Genomic DNA, 27,965 nt, shown 5'->3' on the forward strand with positions numbered 1-27,965 from the left:
GCACATTTTCATATACAGAATATAGGGAGATCCAATAACAAAATTTAACAAATCACTTTTCTATCATATATGATTATTTGTGTATCATAAATTCTTTATTGTTTAGGGTACAGAAAATAAACATTCTATATGTTCACTTCTTATCTCAAAATAATGTATCTAAAGTTTATATTGCTAAGCTCACATGAAACACCAACATGAGAAAAAAATGTTCCCCAAACAAATGGTTACACATTGAGGTTCTTTTTGATTTCTTAACTAGGAAAGATCTTTTCAAGATATTCCTGAAATTAATCAAGCCAGTCAACATTTGGAGAAAGTGCCAGGTGGGTAAAACTTTTTCTCTGTATTTGTATTGCCCTATTTGGAGACCCGTTTGCAAAAGTTTCTACACCACTAAGAGATAAGCTATAATGTTTCTTTGTTGATATACGTCCAAGTTAATAAATGGTTCTACCCTGCAAGAGTGCAAAGGAGAGAATTTTTGAGTAAGAGTCATTTGAAGATCAGTTTGCCCTACCCTATTGCCTTAGGAAAGTTATGCATTTTGAGCTATCTTTTTGAAGTATTAACTTGCACCTAGTCTCCCTTCTGTTCATAAATTATGTCAATTGGCAGAATTCAACCAAAAGAACTTGCAATTCCCCTGAATCCTAGAGGTTATGGTGAGAAAAAATAAAGCTGTTTAAACTCATTTTCAACTTTACAGGTATAAAGCATTTTCAGATATTACTATCTATTATTGGCTTCTTTCAACACAACTTTTATCCAAAAGCAGGCAATACCCAAAGGTCTACTAAATCACTTCCCGTTAAGTTTAGCAAATGTTTGACATTTTTAAAGATATGCTTTGCTAAACTTGAAGACACGTTTTAATAGCACATTCTAGACCTATGGAGACTATGAGGTATGTGGGATGCTAATGTAAATCGTACTCGGCAGCCTCTTTTTTTTTTTTAGAAATAGAAGTATATGTTTGGGTAAAATATGTGTGCAACAAAGCATATTATTTTTAAAACGCTCCCATGTAAACTAGATATTTGATCAATGTTATGTCGCATGCTTATTACTAGGCAAATTAGCAAAATGTACCCTGTTAATCTGAAAAAAAACAAAAACAAAAAAACTTGATCTTAAATAAGGTAGCCAGTTGTCTCAGAGTGAGAGTAACTTGGCAAAATTCTAGCAAACCATAAATATCTCTTTGCCTTCTAAATTTTCTTTTTTTTTCTTTTTTTCTTTTTTGCCTTCTAAATTTTTGATTGTCTAGGGAGTGAATCTTTATGTTGAATAGTTATAAAGTTTCCAATTAGTGTCCGATAGCAGCTCTATCTTATAAGCAAGCAGTGTGCCATAGAATTCACATCCATGAGTCTTGCTAGGAGTGGAAGTCATTAAGAATGCAGAGACCAGAGACCAAGTAAGACCAAGTAGGTGGAGATGGAATCAGAGGACTTCAAGTTTCATTCACAGATACCATGGTCTAAAGGAAACAGTGGCAAGAAATTTAAAATGGTTAATGCTTTGGCTCATGGCTCAGTGTTTTGAATTTTTTTAATAGGTGTTTTGTTTTATCTTGTTTTTCACTGTGTCTGAGGCAAATGACTTTGTTTCTTGAAAATATTTTGTGTTTTTGTTTGTTTGTTTAAATAATGCAGGTCATTGCCTAACATAATATATAGCAAAGTCTTGGATTTGGTGCTTTGGAAAAACAAAACATCGGTTCCTCCATGACCCCTGAATTGGCAAGCCATGGAAATAATCTAAATCAACATGATCATGAGACATGATGGATTCAAGGAAACAGTAGTCCAGGGATTTAAGAAATGTGGACAATACTCTTTCTGCCTAGTTAAAGTAATCCATGTCCTATATTGATTTTTGTGTGAATTTGTAATTAAGTAAAGTTAGAGTGAGGGGACAGAAGCCCAGCAGCCATAGAAGACATCATGGCCTGCTTGGGCAGGGGAGCAGTTCACAGTCCTGCCCAACTGCGGAGCCTAGTGTTTAGTCTCACCTATTGGGACATGTGACCACATATGCCCAACAGCATCAGGGCATATTCTATGACCCACTCAGGCAAGGAGCCAAGGAAACAGCCTTGCCCAACAGTTGAATATAACCTCTGGCCCCACATAAAACACGAGCCTGAAGAGTGACCCTGAGCAACTGATGGAGCCCATCCAATAAACCCACCCAGAGGCAGTCCTGAGCCTACAGCCCTGTCTAGTTGCTGAAGAGCCTGTGATGTCTCCAGCCAGGGACCCAATCCAATCGTGGAGCATAGCCTATGGCCTCACCTGATCCGGAAGACTGGGCAGCCAGTTAGTCCAAATGTGAAGCACAGTCTCCAGCCACACACAGTGGGGGGTAAAGCAGGGGACCATGTCTAATCATAGAGCCCTGCCAACAACCATGCCCAACAGCATAGCTCAGCTATGGCTGATTCACTTGCAAAGCCCAAATTCACAATTTCAGGACATAGCCTGAGACCACACTTGTTTTCAGAGCAAGGTCTAAGACTCTGCCCTGCTGTAAAGCCTGATCTATGCCCCTACCTGAACACAAAGTCTAGCTAGCAGCACAATCTAGTTGGGAATCACACCCTGAGACTCCACCTAATTGGAAGCAATTGCAGACCACGCCCCACAGGCCTGCCCAGTAGTAGATTCCAACCATTGGTACCATGCTGTAGGGAAATACAGCCTGTGACTCTTTATGACCAGAAGTTATTTCATGGGACACCTCGGTGACTCAGTGGTTGAGTGTCACCTTTGGCCCAGGGTCCTGGGATCAAGTCCCACATCAGACTCTCTGCAAGAAGCCGGCTACTCCCTCTGCCTGTGTCTCTGCTTCTCTCTCTGTGTCTCTCATGAATAAATAAATACAATCTTTATTTTTAAAAACTGTTATTTCAAAGCCCAGGTACTGGCTCCACTTGACTAGAGAACACAGCCAGAAGCCTCTCCCAGCTGTGGAGCCCAGCCTGTGGCACCTCCCAACTTTAGAGCACAAGTATCAGCCTTCCCAACGAGAGATACCATACCAATAGCAAATCTCACCTGCCCACAGACACTACTGGCTGACCTGTCCAGTACCCCAAGATGAGCTGACCAGTGAAAGTCTTTTCCTGCCAAAGTGAACTTATATAAAGTCTGGAAGAGAAGACTACATAACTCGATGCACAGATAGCAACACAAGTATACATGGATTACGGACAATTGGGTTAAAACATGACACCACCAAAGGAAACTTACAAAACTCTAACACTGGAGTCAAAAGAATTAGAGATCCATGAACTGTCAGCCAGAGAATTCAGATTAATCCTCTTAAAGCAGTTCAGTGAATTACAAAATCACATGGACAACTAAACGAACTTAGGAAGAAAACACATATGAGCAAAACAACAAGCTCAACACAAACAGGGAAAAAAAAGCTGGAGATACTACATTTTCTGATTTCAAACTATACTACAAAGCTAGAGTGATCAAAACAGTACTAACATATAAACTGACACAAAGATTAACGAAACTGAACTGAGAATTGAGAAACAAACCCACATATAGATGGGCAGCTAATATCTGACAAGGGAGCCATGAATATTAAATGAGGGAGAGGTAATCTTTTTCATAAATGGCTTTGCAAAACTGCATCATCATATGTGAAAGAATAAAACGACACCTATCTTTAACCACTCACAAAAATTATCTCAAAGCAAATCGAAGTTTAAAGGTAAGACTTGAAACCATAAAACTAAATCAAACATAAGGGAAAATCTCCTTGATGTTGTCACAACAATGATCTTTTTAGATATGACGTCTAAAGCACAAACAACAGAAGCAAAAATAAACAACTAGAACCATATCAAAGAGAATCAATGAAATGAAAAACAACCCATATAATGGTAGAAAATATTTGCAAATCATCTATCTGATAAGGGATTATCATCTAAAATATAGAAGGAACTCATACAACTTAATAGCACTAAACAAATGTTCCAATTTTTAAAATGGTCAGAGGACCTGGATGGACATTTTTCCAAAGACATATACAGGTTGCCAACAGGTACATGACAATGTTCTCAACATCTCTAATCCTCAGGGAGATATAAACTAGAACCACAATGAGATATCACCTCACACCTTTCTACAGTGGCTATTATCAAAAAGCTAATAAATAACAAGTGGTGGTAAGAATGTGGAGAAAAGGAAACCCTTGTGCACTGTTGGTGGGAATGTAAACTTGTGCAGTCACTGTGGAGAACAATGTGGAGGTTCTTCAAAAAATTAAAAATAGAACTATGATATGTTCCAGCAATCCTACTTCTAGGTATATATCCAAAATGAAATCACTCTTTTTAAAGAGATATCTGCACTCCTGTGATGCAGCGTTATTTAGAATAGCTAAGCTATGAAAATAACCTAAGTATCCATCATGGATGGATGGATAAAGAAAATATGGAATGTGCATGTGTGTGTGTGTGTATACACATACATACATATACACCCTTCTAAATGCAAACACACAGTGGGATATAATTCAGCCATAAAAAAAGGAGACCCTGACACTTGTGGCAACATGGATGAAACTAGAGAGCATTAGGCTAAGTGAAGTATGTCATAAAGACAAGTATTTTATTCGATGCTCCTTACATGTGGAATCTTAAAACCTGAACTCATTGAAACAGGGATTTATTGGTGGTTGTCAGGGATACGGAGGTGAGGGAAATGGGTGAAGGTAGTCAAGGAATACAAACTTTCTATTCTATTTTAGATTATTTCTGGGGATCCAATGTACAACATTGTGAGTGTAGTTAAAATATTGTATTCTTAAAAATTGCAGAGTGTAAATCTGAAAAGCTCTCACCACCAAAAAAAAAAAAAAAAAAAAACATTACCTATGTGAGGTGATGGATGAGTTAACTAACCTCATTGTGGTAATCGTCTTACAAAATATACTTGTATTAAATCATCACATTGTACACCTTAAATATTACGTGTCAAGTATATCTCAATAATCCTGGAAAACAATGAAAAAGATCAGTACAGATGTGACAGAGGAGTTAAATTTATTTGGCAAAAATTAAAGTGACTGCAATTAATGAAGAGTTAAAATATACTTAGAACAATAGAAAAATAGTTTCTGCAAAGAAAAAGAGGATATAAAGAAAATATAAAGGGAAATTTTAGAACTGAAAATTGCAATTATTGATATAAAAACAAATCAATGAGTTCAAGAGCTGCACAGAGGAAATAATCTGTGAATGGTAATATAGAACAATAAAAATTACCCAATCTAAACAATAGGGAAAATAAGCTGAAAAAAAAATATAACATAGCTTCAGGAACCTGTGAAAATGTAACAAAAGATCTAACACTCATGCAACTAGACTCTTAGAGAGGAAAAAGACTTTTCCAACAATGCCCAAGCTATGTAAACATTTTTTACATTTGTCTCCAAGATATACTCTTATTTACTCACCTCCTTGATAATATGATACTATCTCTGTTTCCCAGAGATCACTCTAAATTCCATGTTCCCTTTCTTCCTTTCTTCCTTTCTTTCTTTCTTTCTTTCTTCCTTTCTTTCTTTCTTTTCTTCTTTCTTTCTTTCTTTCTTTCTTTCTTTCTTTCTTTCTTCTTTTCTTTCTTTCTTTCTTTCTTTCTTCTTCTTTCTTTCTTTCTTTCTTCTTTTTTCTTCTTCTTCTTCCTTTCTTCCTTCCTTCCTTCCTTCCTTCCTTCCTTCCGTCCTTCCTTCCTTCCTTCCTTCCTTCCTCCCTTCCTTCCCTCCCTTCCTTCCTTCTTTTCTACCGCCCTTCCTCCTTCCCTTCCTCTTCTCCTCTCTTTCCCCCTCCATCCTCTCCCAACCCTCCTTTTTCCTCTCCTCACCTTACCTCTCCTGGCTTCTGTTCTCTTTTCCCTACAAGTCCCACATCCCTTTACTACTCTTTCTCTTTAGTAACCACTCTAAAGACCTTCCCCAAGAAGTCTTTTATTTGGGGATGCAAGGAGGGACAAAATAAGCAATCATGAAAATTAGTTTAAGAAACTGTACCTAGGGGCACCTGGATGACTCAGTTAAGTGTCCAACTCTTTTTTTTTTTTTAGATTTTATTTATTTATTCATGAGATACACACAGAGAGAGAGAGGCAGAGATATAGGCAGAGGGAGAAGCAGGCTCCATGCAGGGAGCCTGATGTGGGACTTGATCCTGGGACTCCAGGATCATGCCCCGGGCCAAAGGCAGGCACTAAACTGCTGAGCCACCCAGGGAACCCAAGCATCCAACTCTTGATTTTGGCTCAGGTCATGATCTCAGGGCAGTGAGATTGAGCCCCTCATCAAGCTCTGTACTGGGTGTAGAGCTTGCTTAAGATTCTCTCTCTTCTCCTCTCCCTCTGTCCCTCCCTCTCTCCCTTGCACTCTCTCTTAGAAAGAGAAAGAAGAAGAAAGAAAGAAAGAAAGAAAGAAAGAAAGAAAGAAAGAAAGAAAGAAAGAAAGAAAGAAAGAAAGAAAGAAAGAAAGAAAGAAAGAAAGAAAGAAAGAAAGAAAGAAAGAAAGAAAGAAAGAAAGAAAACTGTATTCAAAAGACTTTCAAAACTGTATCAATTACCATCTGGCTTGGCTGAACCAAACATAAAGGCCAAATGATAGCAGTTTATTCTTTGTTCACATAAAAGGAGTCTGGATGTAGGCAGAACAGGGTCAGTGTGGCAGCTCTGAGTTATCAAAACGCCAGGCTTCTCCTTTTGTTTTACTCTCTATCATAGGTTTCTAGCTTTAGGATTACTTGATCCTTTATTCCTCTGATCCCATAGGGGTGTTAGTGATCCAGTTATCTTGTCTGAATCCCAGGCAACTGGAGGAAAGGGTTAAAGGTAAAGGAAAGATGTGCTAGAGGACTGTTTTCATTTTCAGAAGTCTCCTAAAAGCCCCACCCCAAAATTTTCCTTCCCGACTAGCTAGAAGTCACCTTACTATACTTACTACTATACTTAGCAGTCAAGATTAGGATGCAAAGATGTAGTCTTTTAGCTGGGAGTGCAAGAGGGAGATGGAAAGAAGAATACATTCCGATAGGCCATAGCCAGTCTTTGCCGTAGGCAGTTTGAAAAGTGTTTTAGAACACAAAACACATTAAGGAGGGCACACAATGAATTGATCACTGGGCGTTATACTATATGTTGGCAAATTAAATTTAAATAATTTTTTTTAAAAAAAGAACACAAAACACTGAATAAAAATTGAATTGTGTCCCAAGAGCATATTTAAGTACATATTATTATGTTTATTTAAAGGGATTAGATTTGAGGCATCAATATTAAATCATGCCTAATATAGATATAGATGGTTCATATAGAAATACTTAACAATATGTGAATATAAATGGTTAATATGCATACATATATCTTTTTTTTCATCTGAGAGGGGTTAAAAGCAATGATACTCTAGTAGAAATGACCATACCGAGTGCTTTGTGATTTCCAGTTATATTTCTACCTTTGACTCTGATGGTCAACAATTATCTGACCTTGTGAATATAGATTACACAAGATTATTGGATAATTTTAATATTAAATATTAATTGCCATGCAATAAAAGTGTTACAGTGAAGTGACTGTGGTATCAAAACAAAGTTGGCTTCAATGATTTTAGTGGAAGCATAATAAAGTTATCATAGGGCAATGAACCGTCTGTCAGATATAACTCACAAGTCATTAGTTGGTCTGGGTGCCCTCTTTTTAGGACAGAGTTGACAACACTGATAAATTATAATTTATTTGCCTCCCACACTTCTTTTTTTCCCTCAGATTTTGACTGTTCTCCTCAGAAAACAATATTACTTCAGAAGGTAAGCATAAAAAATAGTAATTATATTTTATATAGATAAATCATAATCATTTTATTTTATGATTTTATCCTGGAAAATATTTAGAAGTAAATTTTCATCATAAATCCACAGAAACCTATTTTATTTATTTATTTTATTCCAGTATAACATACAGTGTTAACTTAGTGTCAGATGTACAATATAGTGATTTCAACAATTCTATACATTGCTCTGTGCTCCTCAGGTAAATCTATTCTTATTCCCCTTCACCTTGTTCACTCATCTCCCCTACCCATTTCCCCTCTGGTAACCCTCTCTTCTCAGATTATAACTAAGAGCCTGTTTTTTTATTTGTCTCTTTTTTTCCCTGTTTCATTTCTTAAATTCCTTTTATGAGTAAAATCATATGGTATTTGTCTTTCTCTGACTGACACAGATGCTTAATTTAATGTAATCATTTGCGACAAATGGAGAAAGCCACGTGCAACAGAAAAGATAGGGCTGATTTGAGCTTAGATATAATGTTACCCTTTAAAATTGTTATAAATTGGGGATCCCTGGGTGGTGCAGCGGTTTAGCGCCTGCCTTTGGCCCAGGGCGCGATCCTGGAGACCCGGGATCGAATCCCATGTTGGGCTCCTGGTGCATGGAGCCTGCTTCTCGCTCTGCCTATGTGTCTCTGCCTCTCTCTCTCTCTCTCTCTCTCTGTGACTATCATAAATAAATAAAAATTAAAAAATAAAATAAAATTGTTATAAAATATTATGCAATTAGTAATTACATGCTATCTAAAATATAGAATATTAATTGGATGAATGTTATGTAACTGATAAAAGATTTGTGTACCTGTTTACATCATGTTTATCATAATCACCAACAATATACCAGAAGAAACAATTTTAACAATTAACTTTAGGTAGTTGAAATTTTGTGGCTTGTGTTACTTCGATTTTCTATATAACTTGTCAATACTTTCAATTTAATTATTTAATGAAAAATTTCAGTAACTATAGGGCTTTATTTTATATTAGGTTTTATATTTGTCATTAAAAAAAAACTAAATTCTAACAACTCATATATATGTTATATGTTTCTTAACCTAAAGACAAATTTAATTCTTGTATATGGATTTCCACTGTATGTTAACTAAATTAGGTGAACTTATTCTATGAAAAATGAGTTTATAAATTAAAAGAAAGAATTGGCAATTTATTTTGATTAGAATTTTGCTCTTTAGATTCTTATAATATTTAAAGTCATCAAAATATGTGAATTCATACAAACAAGTCAACCAAATAAAATATTTTAACATTTACTTCTTTGGTAGGATTTGATGGTATAGGAATCAGACCTTATTTTTTTTTTAAACTTGCATTACAAATGATGAAAAGTATAATGGTATGTTCTAACACTACTGCGGTGGATAAAGAGAAAAGAAAAGGTAGTTAATGATACAGTTTCAACATTTTTTGTTCTAAAAGCTCTATTCAAACCCCTGTGGGGAACAACAAAGCATGGTGTATACACTGGCATTTGAGAATATTTTCTGTATCCGTATAGCTGGTGTTTGCAGAAAATGGCATTGTTCAAAAAAATTATCTTCAGTATAAAATATTGTAAATAGTAATTTTATGCTGTTGCCAAAGCGTCAAAAACTGTTGATACAATTAGTTATCACATTCAATTACTTCAGTCCATTATTTATGAAAGCAACCTACTGTATACACACATACTATTTCATAAATAATCTTAGTGACAATTACTTAACCAAACAACCCCACAGTTACACAATAAGGTAATTTGCTAATATATATATATATATATATATATATAGAGAGAGAGAGAGAGAGAGAGAGAGAGAGAAGTAAAGAGAAAAGAGTAGAAAACAATGATGAGATCATTATTCAAAATAATGGAGTGACAGAAGCTTTGGCAGAAAATAGTATTACCAATGCAATTATGGTTTTCAACATTTTAATGGTGTATAGATTTTTAAATTTAGTTAGAATCTATTAATAGCCCCATTAGATTAGTTAAAATTTATGAAATATTGAGGATATGAAAATGTATTTCTTGCATTAGTGTATATTTTCTATCATAATTGCCATAAATGCTAATTCTATACTCAGGATGATTTTAAAAATTCCTAGAAAAAACAAGACTAGAACTAGAGTGAAGAAGGTACAACGCTAATTACCAACTGAGAAAATAATAACTCTAAAAATGAAGTAATGATAGCGACCTAAAGAAGAGAAATTAAGAAAAGAGAAGGAAGTCCACACAGATTTGGTAGATTTCCAATAGGCTACCTGTTATGCATCTCCACTCAAGGGTAGTCAATGTATCCATTCCTCAAATCCAGCCTTGTCATTAATAGAATGAAATAGAAGTGCCAGTGCTTGAGTTATAAGCCCAGAGTGAAAGTGGCCTTACAGCTTCTATTCTTGTTCTCCTGGAACACAGCAACCATGTGATCAAGCAAGGAAGCCTGTGAAATGCAAAGAAATTATGAAGGGCTGATGTAGTCTCTCCCTGTTGAGTCCATCACAAACCTGCCAATCAGCTGACTGCCAAAGCATGAGGGGGCCCAGCTGAGCAAACAGGTGAACGAACTATTCACTTGGGTCCAACACAAACTGCCATACTACAACATTGGGATTAAGTAAATGCTGTTTCTTTAAAGCCACTACATTTTGAGATTTTTTTTATTTTTGTTGTGCAGCAAATACTGACAAAAAAATAGGTGTCATAATTAGGATGCTACCATAAGAAAAACCTAAAATATGTGGAATTGGCTTTGGGGCTGAGCTATTATTGGCAGATGCTAGAAAAGCAGCACAAAAACTATTAGAAAAATAGTGAACAATCATTTAGTGGAGCCTAAAACTGTGGTGAGAAAATTGCTATAGCAGGTAGAAAAAAACCTGTTGACCCTGATATTTTTAATTGATGTTGGCAAATAATAAACAATTTGTGTTCACTGCATTTGAACACAAATGGTCTAGGTCTATAAAATGGTGCAGCAAGAAGCTCCAGATTCTTGCTTTTCCACAGTAACACTGAAAAATAACATTGAAAAACAGACAGAAACTGTCAGAACCAACTTTGTCAGAATCACAGAAACAGTCACAGGCTTACAGCAATGAAGTGGACACCGAATCAATAAAAAGCAATCTGAAAATGGTAGGGAAGTTTTTTGGTATTTTTGTTTATCCTTTCCCCCCTCTGTCCCTGGCTCCCAGTGGTCTTGAAGATCACACTCCACATTCCCAGTGTGGAACCCTGGAACCTGGTTTTAGAGGGATTAAGGACAGATATTATTTGCAAATTTTTGTGTTCTTCTATTCTAAACTTTCTGGGGGCTACCCAAAGGATTGATACAAGGTGCTCATCTCTGATATGCCTAACTCAGAACTAGTTCTTCACAGAGAAGAATTGGGGTGCTGCCTGAAAATATGATAGGTAAACAAAATCTTAGAGCTCTCTGAAGCAAAAGAATACATTTAAGATATACATACAGAAGTTTACCTAAAGCCTGAGAGAAAAATCTATCTGGGGAAGTAGTTTCTTTGGGAAATTAGGATATTTAAAGATGCCTCTTATACTACAGAATTTAAAATGCCATGTGCATGCCCAGGAAAGGACACATGCTAAGAAAGACCTGAGAAGGTTATTTGTGACCTGGGAAGACCCTACAAGGAATGCTAAATGTAGTGCTCCTGAGAAACAATGGCATTAGGGTGAGGAATTAAATTTTCATTAGCATGAAAGGCTAAATTTATAGAAAAAAATTCTAGTAAAGTGTATTTTAAAATTCTGAATTATAAAAATGTAAGAGCATATCTTACATCTAGTAATGTGTATCTTTCAAATGAAAAAATGTGGAATATGTCTGGGGCCCCAAAACAAGGAGAAAGAGAAAATCTGAAAATGTATGAGAGAGCTAAGGAACTCCTACTTCTCAAGATGGGTCTTACTAGATCTTTGTACCCTAACATATGGCCTATAAATACCCGATATAAAAGATAAGAGTTAAAGGCTGTGAATAAAGCAAATAGTGGGAGATTAGATGAAAGACACCACAAAGGAAGACCCCTCAAAATGTAGAGGGAGCCTTAGAACAATCTCAAATGATTACTGGGGGCCTGGGAATTTCATGGAGGCTGGACTGATTGGGACCTCCTGGCTGAACAAATTTACCACATTCAGCTATGAAAAATCAGACCGGAAACAATGAAAAGTGAAAAACTTATCACTGATGGAAGACAGTGATGTGATGATACTTGGAGTCTCAAACCCGTACATCTTTGAAGTAAACAAAAAATAATGAATATCTCATAGTGTCCCTATACAAAGTTCTGTGGAACATGAGTTCCAAAACAAAATTTATAAAACACAAAAGGGAATCAGCTTTTATGAGCAAAATTCAGCAGAAAAAAAAAAGACTGAAGAGGAGTTTCACAAAGGCTTCATGTATTGGAATTACCAGCTGTAACAAAAAAGCATAATTAAAGGAACAAATTAAAAGAACAAAAGAAATTAAGGGACCAAAATTAAAGGAACAAAAGGAGCACAATTAAAAGAACAAAAGGAGCAAAAAAATATATCAAACACTAACAGGTATATTATTTGAATATATTTAATAAATAAAACCGAAAATCTCAAGTCAAAAACTAAATAATGCTCCAAATAGGAAAAGATAAAGAGTAAAAACTGTATACAAAATAAATATACTAAACACACATGAAGAGAGATTAAGCAAACTAAAATTCAAAGTTAAGTAAAAATAAGCAGATTAAAAAGAGATGGGAAACATGAAAACTGCTGAAATATCCAAAAATGAAGTTCTAGTTGCAGAACCAGAATGAAAGAATGAGGAAGAGGATAATGGGTAGGCAAGGGGAAATGTAGAAGTGACATACATAAAAATACTGCAAGATTGATGAACAACACAAATCATCTTAATTAGAAAATACAATACAGGAAAGAGATACGAGTTGGGGGAGAAATGCATCTGAAACCTTGGACAAAGTTGCAGATAAACAAAGAGAAAGAGGAGGACACCAGAGCATCAAAGAAAACAATGTAGATGACCGCACATGGGATAATAATTAGACTGGCAAAGGACTTCTCAAAAGAAAATAGAACCCAGAAGACTTTGAAATAATATGTTCAAAATGGTGGGGAAAAAGTCAATATAAAACTGTATACGCAGTGAAACTATTTTTTGTTTTTGAAGAATAACACTGATTAATGATGTTTTCAAATAAGCACATATTGAGAGTAAACTTGCAATGACAGAAAAATATTCATTTCAGGAAGAATGGAAAAAATGCAGAAAGGAAGGTCAGAGAAGCTGAAGAAACATTAACTGCCTAAAACAAAAAATAAGTGCTTGCAATTTATTGCATAAAATAATTAATAGAAAATAAGAACACATGAGTTGAAAGAGAATGACTGGTGTTAGAGTTTGAGAAGTAAACTCGTACTTCGTTAAATACGTACATTGTTATTTCCATTGTAAAATGAAAGAATAGAAATGAGATTCATCGGTCAAGACCCCCTTTTATCGACTGTACAGTGGCATTCTATAAGGCTAATCTCCCCACTGAGAAACATACAGCTGTTGGATAGAATCATGAAACAACAAACAGAATTTTAGAGTCATTGCAGCCTAAAAAGCCACACAGGATTTGAGTGACCAGATTCTAAAGAAAAAGCAGCACACTGAGGTAATGCCAGTATTTACCTTAACCTTCTCACTTGGAGATGGTGCCAAGTTTTGGCACACGAATAAACCTGAACTTCTTACTGGTACTGGTGCTTCTCTTGTCAGACATTGTTTATGGCTTTTGAGCATGATGTCACTCTGGACCTTTCTTCGACCATAATTATCTATGGAGCTTTAGTATTTTAATTATTATATACATTCCAATATGTTCCCTTTTGTGTGACCTTTAATCCCATAAATGCCTACTACCACAGAATTTCCAGCACTTTGCCCTTCCTTAGTGCGGGGACTCATGTTTTCTCTATGTTTCATGGAACCATCATAGAAGCAAGTGTGGATTATCCTCTCATTTACCTCACTTTCAAGTGAAAAAGGAATGCTTGTTTTTGTCAGGGAGTGATAGCCTTATTTGGCAGATTCAGAATTCAAGAATTTGGGGATGTGAACTTAGATATCTCCATCCATATGTCAGAGTCCTGTTCTTTCCGAACCAAAGCTCTGACTTTGGTGCAGTATATCTGTTTTGATTAGGATTTAAACTTTTTGGAGCTCAGCTTTCGATGAATAACTATTTGCTCTGACCCTCAGTTTTCTCTGCCTTACTCCTGAAGACAGGCTCCTTGTGTGCTGTCAGTGAGACAATTTGGCTTTCACAGCAGGCACTCAATTGCCAGTTAATCTCTCTCAGATTTGCATTATCTTTCCCTAGTGTGTGAATCTAGTTTAGCAGTAGCCTTCTACATCCATTGTCTGTGTTTATTTTTTCCCTTACTGTATGACAATATTACTGCAAGGTTAGAATGTAGTTTAAAATGGCAACTATGCATTCTATTACAGTTTGTGTGAGTCAGGAACTCAGGTATGGCAGCTGAATCTTCCACTTAAAATATTCTGAGGTTGCAGTCAAATATAGGCTGGGCTGCAGTCTCATCTGAAGGTTTGATTAGGGTAGGAGCTATTTTCCTGTTTGCATGGTTGTTAGCAGCTTTCATGTCCTTATAGATGTAGTACTGAGAGCTTCGTTTCAGATATTTGTACTGTCTCATGGCTAGAAGGTGCCCTCAGGTCCTAGAGATCATCAGCAGGCTCTGCCATATGAAGTGCTTCAGTATACCACTTCCTTCTTCATGGCAAAAAGAGAGAGAGAGAGAGAGAGAGAGAGAGAGAGAGAGAAAGCACCAGCCAGATGGGAGCTATAATCTTATGTAACATAGTCATTTTGTTATGTACATGTTGTCATGTATATATTATCACCTTTGCCATGTTCTATACTGATTAGAAGCAAGTGACAGGTCCTACTTACACTCAGGGGGAGGAGATAACACAAAAGCATGAATAATAGGATGCAAAAATAAATGATGGCACTCTACGAGTCTGTCCACCACAGGAGGGAAACTCTCTAATTCATAATTTCCAAATACCTTATACATTGTACCAACTTGTACATTGCCTTCCACCAGTATACCAAAATGTTCCAATTTATCATATTTAAAGTTTTATTGCTACCTTCTCTTAGTGTTTGTCCATGTCATCAACACCAGTGATGGGGTCTTGTTGCTAGTCAAAGATTGGGTGATTCCATTCCAAAGCACCATCTTATTGCCTGTGTTCTTGGACAACTCCTGGCACCACCTGGTAGCTTTTCTGGGAAACTGATACAGAAATTAAAGTAAAGGATGTTTTTTAATGTGAGACCTCAGGACTAACACACACGGAAGAAAGGAGAAAGAAACCAGATTGGGCAGAGGAAGAGGTAAAGTTGGGCTGCAGTCCATGCAGGCTTTGCTCACTGCACATCACAGCTGAAGCTAAAATAGCCCATCAGAGATTTTCCATCTTCCACTAGAAAGACTACTGTCGCAGACTAACCTTATCCAATTATTGCATGCAAGTGTACCCGGGACGGTATGAGTTATGGCAACACAACTTCTTGAAGCTGACTTATTCCCTATAAAGTCTGAAAGCTGAAGCTGTTTTCTAAAAGCACTGCCAGCAGCAGGAGAAACAGTTTCTTACTTGAGGGAAATCTTGAGTGGTTGGTTCATTTTTTAGTCTAAAACCACTTCCCACTTCCCCTTTAGAACAAAGAAACTCATTCTACCATCTACTGGATGTACTGACTTCTGACAGCTCTACAGCTGAGTCTCTTCCCCAGGGAATTTCTCTAGTCTGAAGGAACTGGCCTTGCCCAAGTGTATGCCTGGGAGCAGCCTTGCCAAATATCCCATTAATGTTGGGTGAGGGCAGGAAAGGATGGTCCAATGTCTCAACTGAGGCAACTCTGAAGATCCTTCTAGTTCCAGATTTTTCTGTGGGATTGTGTGAGGCCTCTGATGCCTCACAGAGTCCAACTGGTCTCTCTGTCCATTCTCTCATAGATATTATTCCCAAGAGAACATTACCAGACAGACAAACAACCCTACATACATATCTCAGTGTCTGTTCCAGGGAACCTGACCTAAAACACTTGGCTTCTGATAACTTCCCAATTTTCTGTGATTTTTCAGAGATTATAAGCAGTGGTTTTGATACTACCAGTGATTTTAATACTCAGAACTTTTTCATTTTTCACAGCATCAACATTTTCTGGCATTCCTTCCTTCTGACTGGCAGTCTGATCCCTCTTTTTCTCTCCTCATGATTCTTCCTTACTTGACTAATTGCCAATTTTGACATATCCCTGGATTCCATCCTCAACTCTCTTTTTTTCTTCGATCCCTCTCTCTCTCTCTTTATGTATACTTTTCAGTTCCTGTGCATCCTAACATCCTCTCTGCATCCACACCCCTATATCCAACTGTTTATTGACAATCCTACTTAGATGTCTAATAGACATATTAAACTCAGCATACTCAAAACATAACATATGGCCTCCTCAACACTGTTGTGCTTCAATAAAACTGTTTAATTGACAATATTCTCCATCTCAGTAAATGGTATCACTATGTCTCCAGTCTCTCACACCCAAATCAATGATGTTATCATGACTCTTCTTCTTTCCTTCATTCTCTACATAAAATATATCAGGAAGTATTGTAAGCCCTATCTGTGAAATGTGACCTAATTGTATCGATTCTTACAATAATCATCATCATCTTTATTCTGGAAGTCTGGCTAAAGATTCTAATTGTGCTTCATCTATTCATTCATTCCACTGAGAATCTCTTTGATATAACTGAGATAATTTGATATTTTTTAAATGATAAATGGTATCTTTCACTCTCATGCCGACCTTTCAATTCTCCATCACCTTTGAATAAAATTCACATTTCTTATCACAGTTTACATGGTCTAAATTATCTATACAATTTGCCTCACCAACCTCATCTCCCTTCCTTCCAGGCTAACTGTGTTTCAGCATCTCTGGCCTTTTTCATATTCCATAAAAATGCAAGTTCATATTCAACTTGGAGCCTGTGCAAAGACTGATAACAGAATCTCGGTGTCCATCCTTCCCTTCCTCCTTTCTGTAACATAACCACCTGAATTGTGGCTGTAACGGGCTTGGCAGCTGCAGACTATATTCTCCATCTCTTTATTGAATTGTGACCAAATTCAGGCCAATGTAATGTGAACAGAGGTAATATATATCACTTTCATGTCATCCTCATAAAGATTGCTGTCCTGTGCTCTTATTCTTTATACTTGCCATGAAACGGTGAAGGCTGGAGCAATCTTGGGAGCTGGAGGATGACAGAACCACCCAGGAAGGCCTGAACCACAAATCTAGAAGTTTTTTTTTTACAAGAATAACAAACTTCTATCTTCTTTAAGTCACTGTAGGAGGAGTTTGTTTGCCTAGAATGCTGTTTCCCTGAAGTCGCACAACTCTACACTTTTTATCACTTATATCTGTGATGGAATATCCTCTTAAGTGAGGCCTCTGTTCCTCCACTGTTCTCAGAAGCTCTTTGTCCATTTACACTAATTGAAATGACCTGGTTGTTCTGTTTGATTTTTGTTTTGCAAAGGCAAAGAGAGAAAGAAATATCATCTGCCTTATTTACCCCTGTTAACCTAGCAGCCACAGATCCAGAGTGCATGCTCGTTAATTTTTTTTAATGTGGTTAGACAGTTAACTGTCTTTTACTGATTTTCCTAACAAAGTATTAATTCCTAATAAGGTATGTAGTAATTCAAGCAGTGAGTTATGTTATTCTTTGCTTAATAGCCAAGCACTGATACAGGATTTCTGGATAATTATCTGAAGTAGGATTATACTTTGTTCGTCACATATATTCCTAGAAATCTTTAAATATAGGAGAGTTAATAAAGTATTTGGAAAACAGTCAAAAATACATTTTGTGTAATTTATTATTTTTAAAAAATGGCCAACATATTTTTATAGTGTATGTTGCAATTATTTACTTGTATACATTTTAAAATGTACTCAATCTTCTGCATAGAGATGGAAAAATATTGCTGGGAATAATTTCGCTGTGAGGAAATGTCCTAACTTCAATGCAGGGCCTATTTTTTTTCTGGATCTTTATAAGGAAGTTCTTTATTCTGTCAGAGGAAGCAGAATAAAATGTTCTCCTATTTACCATCATACACAAAAAATAATCTGCCTACCAGAGAACATTGATAATGGCAAGTGGAATATAGCCAGAAAACCAAACATGAATGCCAGTGTTCAGATAGAGAAATGAATGAAAAGCTACAGCACTCCAGGGTCATTTCTATTCTCTAATAAATTGTTCAGTACATATTTTTCCCAAGGATAATGGCAAAAAAGAAATCCTCCTTTAGAAATCGATGTTACCGGAATGATGCCTTGAGCAAGGACATGAGCAATGACAAATTCTCCGACCATAGATTTGTAAAAATAATTCTGGAAAATGAATCATTATTCGTTTACATATCCTATGTTAAAAGGAAACCATCAGAAACTAAATGGAGACTATATACAAGAAAAGAACAGAAACTAAGACTTATCAATGGTTTCTTAGTGGAGACATGTCTGACTTGAACTGTACAATTTCTATATATTTGTAAAGAAATTATAAATATATGGGTCTTCAAAATGCTATATATATATATAAAGGTTTTATTTATATTCAAATATATTCAAGTAGAATTTTATAGGATTATTGCATATAATTTTATACACATACACACATACACACAATAAGGGATTTGATAGATTTGGTGGCTGATCAAGGGAAAAAATATAACCAGCAGGTGGCCATAGTGTACTCAATTATTGGGAGATGATAGGACAGGTTTGTATGCAGGAGAAGCCCCTCACTGCAGGAATCTGTCCAGAGGTTGCTGGGGATCCAAGAGGGAGCTTAAGTGTGTAGGTGATATAGCTCAGCAGCACAGCAGGGAGTTTCTGGGTCAGAGAACTCTCAAGGACATCAGTGGCTTGAGGGAGGCCTGTATGGCCCCAGAAACTGGAAATAGCTAGCAGATGGAGGTTGATGTTTCGTGGTTTTTGCAAAGCAGGTAGGCTTTACATGGCTAAAATCTCCTTGTTTGGGCTATTGGTAACATATGTGGATCTATAAACATTTCAATTTGGCACCAGTGAGCTTTTGAGCAAACGATTCTCAGTCTTCATATAGAAACTAATATGCTCAGACTATCTTTTTGTCTCAATTATATAATACATAGTTCTTTCTGCCTTTATATTTTTATATCTATCATATATATATATATCCAAGTCCTATTGCAGAAGGTGGTTTCAGATATTCTAAACAAATTTTTGTCTTAACAAATTTAATCATGATCCCTTAGGATCATGATTTTTAAAACAATGCTCTAATTATTTTTATATTGAGATGACTTGGCCTAGATAAGCATTGAGTTCTTATTTATCCACTATTATAGAAATGTAATCGCCTAAAATTTTTATGATAGTTCATTTGCCAAAAGTATCATTTGTGAAATCCCTGAATCCTTTAAATTTATAATTCTAGTTCTAGTAATGCTTTCTTATAGAAATAAGGGTAAGTGTTGAAAAATATTTCTGTTCAAAGCATCCAAACTTAATACTCTTTAAAATAACAGAAATTGTAAACAAACAAAATTTGGAACAAAGATATGGTAAGGTAAATTATAGAATAACACGGTGTACAACTTATTCTCATTAAAATATTGAGAAAATCCTTTCTTTATAAGTTCCATGGATTCACAGACAATCTCTGTTTTGTTCTTGTTACACAAGTCCTAGAAATTGTGTTACATAGTAGGCCTCCAGTAAATAATCATTGAATGATGGATGACCTCCCCTATATAAATTTCATAGAAAATAACCAATAAAATATTATAAAATGTCAAAAGAGATTATGATTTATAGTATTACATGTTATTTTTTGTGTGACCAGCTGTTACACAATTTTAAAAATTGACAATTGTGGTAATTAATCAAATCTCATGAAAATTACATTAAAACTAATCTAGAGTTACTTAACCAAGGGTTGGCTCAATTTTTCTGTAAAGGGTAAGATAGTAACTATTTTAAACTGTTGAAACATGTGATATCTGTTACAACTGCTCAGCTCTGGTTTGGTAACATCAAAGTAGCTATATATTATATGTAAATGAGCGAATATGGTAGTACTTCTGAGACCAAGAAGTTTTGTTTTGTTTTTGCATTTTTTCCTGCTTTATTAAGATAATTGACATATGTATTATAGAAGTTTAAGGTGTACAATGTGATGATGTAATACACTCACATATTATGAAATGATAACCACAATAAGTTAACATATCTATCACCTCACATAATTAATTTTTTTGTGTGTTGAGAAAACATTCAAAATATACTCTCTTAGCAACGTTCAAGTGTACAATACAGTTTTGGTAGTTAAGGTCACCATGTTGAGTATTAGATCCCCAGAACTGATTCATCTTATAACTGTATCCTTTGGTCAGCATCTCCCAATTTCACCCCTAATCATGCTCCACCAGCCCCTGTAACTCACACTCAACTCTGTTTCTATGAGTTTAGCTGTTTTTGGATTTCACATGTAAATGAGATCATGTACTATTTGTCTTTCTCTGTCTGATTTCACTTAGCATAATACCTTCAAGGTCTAAGTTATCACAAATGGCAGAATTCCTTCTGTTTTTTATGGCTGAAGAATATTTTATTTTATATATATGTATATACCACATCTCTTTATCCATTCATCCACTGACAGCCAATTAGGTTGTTTCCATGTCTTGGCTATTGTTATTAATGCTGCAATAAACACTGGAGTGAGGATATCTTTTTATATCCTATTTTCATTTCCTTTGCATACATACAGAGAAGATTGCTGGATCAAATAGTAGTTCTATTTTTAAGTCACCCAGGAATCCTTGTACTGTCTTTCATAGTGACTTACTGTACCAATTTAAATTCTCACTAACAGTACAGAATGGTTCCCTTTTTTTCTATATTCTTGCCAATATTTATTATCTCATCTTTTTGATAATAGCCAATTTTAACAGGTGTAAGGCAATTTCTCACAGTGATTTTTATTTCATTTCCCTGATGATTAGTGAGTATCTTTCATGTATCTATTGGCAACTTGTATATGTTCTTTAGAAAAATGCCTGTTTGGGTCCTCTGCCCATTTTTTACTTGGATTATTTGTATATTGCTATTGAATTGGGTAAATTCCTTGTATATTTGGGATCATAATCCCTTATCAGATATTTGATTTGCAAATATTTTCTCCTATTATGTAAGTTAACTCCTCATTTTCTTGACTGTCTTTTGCTGTGCAGAGGCTTTATAGTTGGATATAGACTCATTTATTTTTCCTTTTGTTGCTTGAACTTTTGTTGTTATACTCCTCCAAAAAATGATGCCAAGACCAATATTAAGGAGTTTTTTTTTTCCTGTATTTTCTTCCAGTAGGTTTGTAGTTTCAGATCTTATATTTAAGTCTTTAATACGATTTGAGTTAATTTTTGTAAATGATGTAATATAGGGGTCCAATTTCATTATTTTACATATGAATATCTAGTTTTCTCATTGACTATTCCTGGCTCCCTTGCCAAATATTAATTGTATATGAATGAGTTTATTTCTGGGCTCTCAATTCTCTTCCATTGCTCTATGTATCTGCCTCTGTCGATATTCTACTGTTTTGATCACTGTAGGTTTGAGGTATACATTGAAATCAGGAAGTGTTATACCTCCAGTTTTGTTCTTCTCAAGATCATTTTAGCTATTTGGGGGTCTTTTGTAGTTCCATAGCAATTTTAGGACTATTTTTCTATTTCTACGAAAAATGTCATTGGAAGTTTGATAGAGATTACAGTGAATTTATAGATGGCTTTGGGTAGTATGAACATTTTAATAGTATTAATTGTTGTGATCCATGAATAAGGGATATCTTTCCATTTATTTGTGTTTTCTTCAATTTAATTCAGTAATGTCTTACAGTTTTCAGTATAATGATCTTTTACCTCCCTGGTTAAATTTACTCATAAGTATTTTGTTGTTTTTGATGCTGTCATAAATGGGATTTTTATTTATTTTTTCAGACATTTCACTCTTAGTATATGCAAATGCTACTGATTTCTGTATGTTACTTTTGTGTCCTGCAACTTTACTAAATTCATTCATTAAGTTTTAATAGGTGTGTGTGTGTGTGTGTGTGTGTGTGTGTGTGAAGTCTTTAGAGTTTTCTATATATAAGATCAGTCTTCTGCAAACAGACAATTTTACTTCTTCCTTTTCTATTTGGAATCCATTTATGTATGTATGTATGTACGTATGTATGTATGTATGTATTTTCTTATTCCCTTCAGACTTTCAGAACTATGTTGAATAGAGTGGTGAGACAGCGTCATTGTCTTGTTCTTGATTTAGAGGATAAGCTTTTAAGATTTTTACCATTGGAATATGACATTTATTGTGGATTTGTCATACATGCCTTTTATTACATTGAGGCATATTATTTCTACATACAATTTGTTGAGAGCTTTTATCATGAAAAGGTGTTGAATTTTGTCAAATGCTTTTTCTATATGTACTGAGATGATCGTGTGATTTTTGTTCTTCATTCTGTTCATGTGATGTATATTTCTTGATTTGTTTATACTGAACCATCCTTGCATCCCAGGGATAAATCCCACTTGATCATGGTAAATAATCTTTTTAATATGCTATTGATTATAGTTGCTAGTATTTTGTGGAGGATTTTCACATTTCCACTCATCAAAGATACTTACCTATAGATTTCTGTTTTGGGATGATGTTGTTGTTGTTTAGTGTCCTTATCTGGCTTTTGTATAAACGTAATGCTATTTTCAAGTGTTCCTTATTTTAGAATAGTTTGGGAAGGATTGGCATTAATTTTTCCTTAAATTTTTTGTAAAATTCACCAGTGAAACTATCTGGTGCTGGTCTTCTATTTATTAGGAGGTTTTTTTTGTTTTTTTTTTTTATTAGGAGGTTTTTGATTACTGATTCAATCTCCTTTGTCATTATTGGTCTCTTCAAGTTTTCTGTTACTTCATGATTCAGACTCAGTAGGTTGTATATTTCAAGGAATTTATCCATTACTTCTAAGTTTTTCAGTTTTTTGGCATATAATTGTTTAGAGTAGCCTCTTATAGTCTTTTGTGTTTCTGTAGTCTCAGATGTAATGTCTCCTCTTTCATTTATAATTTAGTTTTAAAATTATTTCTGTTATTTTCTTGGTTAGTCTAGCTAAAAAGTTTGTTGCTTTTTATCTTTAAAAAATTTGAATCTTAGTTTTATTGACTTTTTTCTATTATCTTTCTAGTCTCCTCATTTTTCCTGCCTTAATTTTTATTATTTTCTTCCTTTTTCTCACTTTGGGCTTAGTTTCATCTTCTTTTTCTAATTCCTTGTGTATTTATTTGAGTTTTTATTTTTTCTTAAAGTGAGCAGCTATTGCTATTATCTTTCCTCTTTGAACTGCCTTTGCTCTATCCCATAAGTTTTAGTGTGTTGTGTTTTCATTTTTGTTTGTTTTGTGATACTTTCCAATTTTCCTTTTGATTTCCTTTTTGACCCTCTAACTGTTCAGGAGTATGTTGTTTCATATCCAAATTTGTGAATTTTTTTTTAATTTTCCTCCTGTTACTCATTTCTAATTTCATGCTATTGTGGTGGGAAAATATACCTTATCATTTCAGTTTTCTTAAATCTGTTAAGGTGTGCTTTGTGGTTCAACATGCGATCTATACTGGGGAATGTTCTGTGTTGACTTGAAGAGAATGTATATTATGCTGCTGTCGGTTGGAGTCTGCTGAATATATGTTGTTAAGTCCACTTGAACTAACATATAATTCAAGGCCAGTGTTTTTCTATCTGAATGATCCAACCAATGTTTCAAGTGGGATATTGAAGTCCTCTACTATTATTGTATTGCTTTATACACCCGTCTTTAGTTGATGATATTTGCTTTAAATAAATAGTTGCTACAATACTGGGTGCATGTATAGTTATAATTATCACATATTGTCTTGATGAAATGACTGCTTTGTCACTATACAGTGAGCTACTCTGTTTCTTGTGACTGATTTTGACTGAAAAATCAATATTATCTGATGTAAGTATGGTCACTCTTGCTCTTTCTTGGTTACTATTTACATGGAATATCATTTTACATTCCTTAACTTTCATTTTATGTGTGTCCTTAAAGCTAAAATGCCTTGTGGGCAGCATGTCATATTATTCTCCTCCAAGACTTCCATTTGATCTTTTTATGGTTTCTATTTCTTTTTGAAACTTCTTATGTTATTCATGTATTATTTTTCTCATGTTATTCATGTATTTCATTTAGTTATCTATTTGTGTTTCCTTGCATTTTATTGAGTTCCCTTAACATGATTTTTTGAATTCTTTGTCAGATAAATCATAGATCTTTATTTCATTGGGGACAGTTGCTAGAGCTTTTTAGTGTTCTTTAGTGGTGTCATATTTGTCTGCTTCTTTGTAATCTTCATAGCTTTGCATTTGTGTCTATGCATTTGAAGGAGCAAACACTTCTTCCAGTTTTTATAGTCTTGTATTAAAGAAAGTAAGACCTTCTGTCAGTTCCCTGGGCTGTTGCAATAATCTCTGGAATCACAGAAATACTGGGTTGAAGCTACTCCAAAGCTGTTATTAGGTGACAGTGGGGTTTGTGATTGGTGGACTTGTTACCAGGATTGTGGGCAAGGGTGGATCCTGTCTGGTTTCTGGATAGATAAGACTCCCTCCGTACATTGAGTCAGGTGGTGATGGGACAAGAGTCCTCTTGGGGTTTATAGTTGGGTCTTCAGATAGTAGGCTTATTACCAGGTGTGCAGATGGTTGTAGCTCCCACCAGGCTCCTGGGAAGGCTCTGCCAAATCTCTGGATGAGTACCTGGGTAGGCAAGACTGGACCTTGACTAAAGAAGTCTAGAGATGAGCCCATAGCTATTTTAATTTAGTTTAGCCAAGATTTAGGTCTTCAGACTTGGCTCTGGAAGCATGGAGATTTCCAGACACAAGTGTGTCACCCACCAGATCTCTGAGTGGACTGGACTGCTCCCTGACTACTACTAGAGGGCTTGGAGTGGAGCATTGGGCCTTTTCAGGAGTTTTAGGGGCACAGACAGGAGTTTCTCGTTCCATGCCCCTGTGCCAGCAGGAATGTTCATAAGGTGTGACTGCTGGGGGTGGGAGATGGAACTGGTTCAAGGCCTACTTCTGGGTGCATAGCCAAGGCCAAGATCTGTGTGCCTATTACTCAATACATAAGTAAGAGTAATTCCTCCTGGATCCCTTGGCATATGATACTTGGTGCAGGACCAAGGCCAAACAGGGTTGTAGCTAAGTCCACAGGAATATGGAGCCATGCCTTTGTAGCTGGGACCATGGTTGGTGGTTAGCTGCCAAGAATGAAACTGCCTTCTCACAGTGGCTCCCCATGGTCTTGGACTGCATCAGAGTTTCACAATCACCTACCTGCACCCCAAAGCTCCCACAAAGGCATTTTTGTCTTTAGACAGATGTTAAATTATTATTGTTCAGGGAAGACTTGAGTGGGAAATGTCTTATCCAGCCATCTTGCTGACATCCCATAAAATATTGTGATACAACTTACTTCATACATATAATTTAGCAGCATCCATTTCTGATATATCAGTTTATTTTGCTTTTAGTGTGATTAAATTTCTAACACTAAAAATTAAAACAAACAACCAAAAATAAACAATCTTGATATTGAGAAGAATTTCTAATATAATACTTGCGAGTCTTCATTGGATCTGGTCATCTCTGCTCAATTTGAGACAGATTGATGATATATTAGCTTTAGTATCCTGTGGGGTTGGTCAAAACTACGGTGGAAACTCCATCAGAACTTGATTTCTCTCTCCTAACTCTGTTTCCTTCCCCTCTTTTCTAGAGGTGTGGGTACCAAGGGCACTACTTAATAAGTCTAGTGCACAATAAAGTCTATCTCAGCAGCTGGGAAGCCAAGCAGCAACATTCATCAACTATTTGCCACATAGATTAAAACTCTCCAACAGAAGAGATTATTTTTGTTTCATTTAGCAGTGTATAATCAGCCCCAGCACAGTGGGTAGTACCTGATAGACTCTTGGAAATATTACCTGCATAGATTAAATATGAGTTGTAGAATATATACTAACATAAAACATGTTCATAATTTAAATATTAAGTAAAAAGTATATTGTAAGATTAATAATGTTAATTAATTTATATAAAATATGTATACATATGCAACATTTATCAAGAGAAAACTGTTAGCATGTTTCTGACTGTGGATAAATAGTTTAATCTTCTTGATCATTGATATTAAGAAAACTCTTCAATTACAACTTCTATAATTGAGTAATTATAACCTCTATGATTGATTCATTAAATAATTACAGCTGAGTGCCTTTCTATGTTGTAATTTGAGACATTAGGTATAGAGAAGTGATCAAAACTGAGGATAATTGAGGCAGGAAACAACTGAAGGGTCGATCTATCACTCACATGTCACATGTTTAGATCTGGAATGGCTGATTGGGTCCAGTGTTGGTCCACATCAATCTCTTGGCTTCCCCATGTAGCCAGCTTGGGCTTTCTTACTGAATGGAGGCCTCAGGATATAAAGACATTTTATATGGTCACTGTTTTCCTCAGAGTGCACATTCCAAACGATTTATATAGTAGATGCCAGGTTTTTTATGATCTAGTATCAAGAGTCTTCCAGTATCACATTTGCTGAATTTTATTCATCAGAATATGCACAGACAAAGGGAGGGCAGGTATGAACTATACTTTTCAGTGAGGAATGGATTCAACATACAGACAGAAAGAATTAATGGCTCTCATCTTGGATACAAGCTAATACATAATATTTCAAAATATCTCTGTTCTAGGTATGGATCCAGTTTTGCTTTCTGACCCATTCCTAAAACTTTTTTATTTTGATAGATGAATTATCTGTTACACATATTGCTAAGTCAGATGTGTTTGGACTATAATAATAATAATAATAATAATAATAATAATAATAATATTTTAGGATGCGTTTTCCCTTTTTGTTTCCTTTAAAATATTTGATATATATATTAGTACTGATTTTTGGAAGTTTTGAAGCTTAATATTCATTTTCTTTCTATCATTAATAAAGTTTATAATCTGTTTTACTTGTAGTGTTTGCCTTTTTAATTTATATTATGCTAAGATGTCTAAATATTAATTTAAATAAATTTATTCTTAATACAACAACTTTAATAACTGCCTAATGGCTCTGTACTGAGAAGCAGAAGAATAAGTACACTTTAAAAGATATTCCCTATCACCACTTTGCTTAACAGGTTAATTACTTTGATGCTTTGTAAATTACTCGATTCTGGTTAATTACTTTGATACTTTGATATTTTTATTTATTTTAGTTATAATGTTTCTTTTTGTTTCTTTCCTTTTTCTTTTCTTTTTTTCAGTTTTATACCTTAATTTGACAATCAGTAATCAGTTCTCATCCACATTAACTGTCAGTAGATTTTTCAATGGGGTCACAGGTACATGAGTAACCAATGTATAGAGCTTGTTTGCTGAATCTTCATCCTTGTTATGTTTTCTGGACAACCGCACATGGATACAGTTTGGAAGATTCCTTATTCCTTTGACCCAGACAGCTTTATTGAGCCTGTTGTCCATGCACACATCCAGAGTTCCCATCTCCTTCATGGAAAATTTCCAATATCTTTGAGTGTCTCAGGTGTGTGCTTCTTGGAACCCACTCCATGGATGTACTTGTGAATGTTGACAGTATACTCTCTGGTCACTACCTCACTGATGATTGAATGGCTCTACTTGCCACCCTTTGAGGGAGCCAATATGCTAAGCCCTGGTTAGAAATGAAAGCAGATATAATATTTCTATTTAAATAATACATTTTGATCTTTATAACTTTTGTCTTCAACTTATCCTAATTCTAAA

General features: G+C 35.3%; 1 long non-coding RNA gene across 1 annotated transcript in view; it reads left to right on the top strand.

Moving 5' to 3' along the window:
- Window positions 1-254: 254 nt before the first annotated feature.
- LOC112678739 (uncharacterized) overlaps window positions 255-27,965 on the top strand; it is a 77,799-nt gene continuing 50,088 nt past the window's right edge. Inside the window, exons 1-2 of the long non-coding RNA XR_003147788.3 lie at window positions 255-326; window positions 7,812-7,852. This is a non-coding gene — a long non-coding RNA (uncharacterized LOC112678739). The remainder of the gene's footprint in view (window positions 327-7,811; window positions 7,853-27,965) is intronic.

The sequence above is a fragment of the Canis lupus genome, chromosome 22, assembly GCF_003254725.2.
Source record: "Canis lupus dingo isolate Sandy chromosome 22, ASM325472v2, whole genome shotgun sequence".
Classification (NCBI taxonomy): Eukaryota; Metazoa; Chordata; class Mammalia; order Carnivora; family Canidae; genus Canis; species Canis lupus.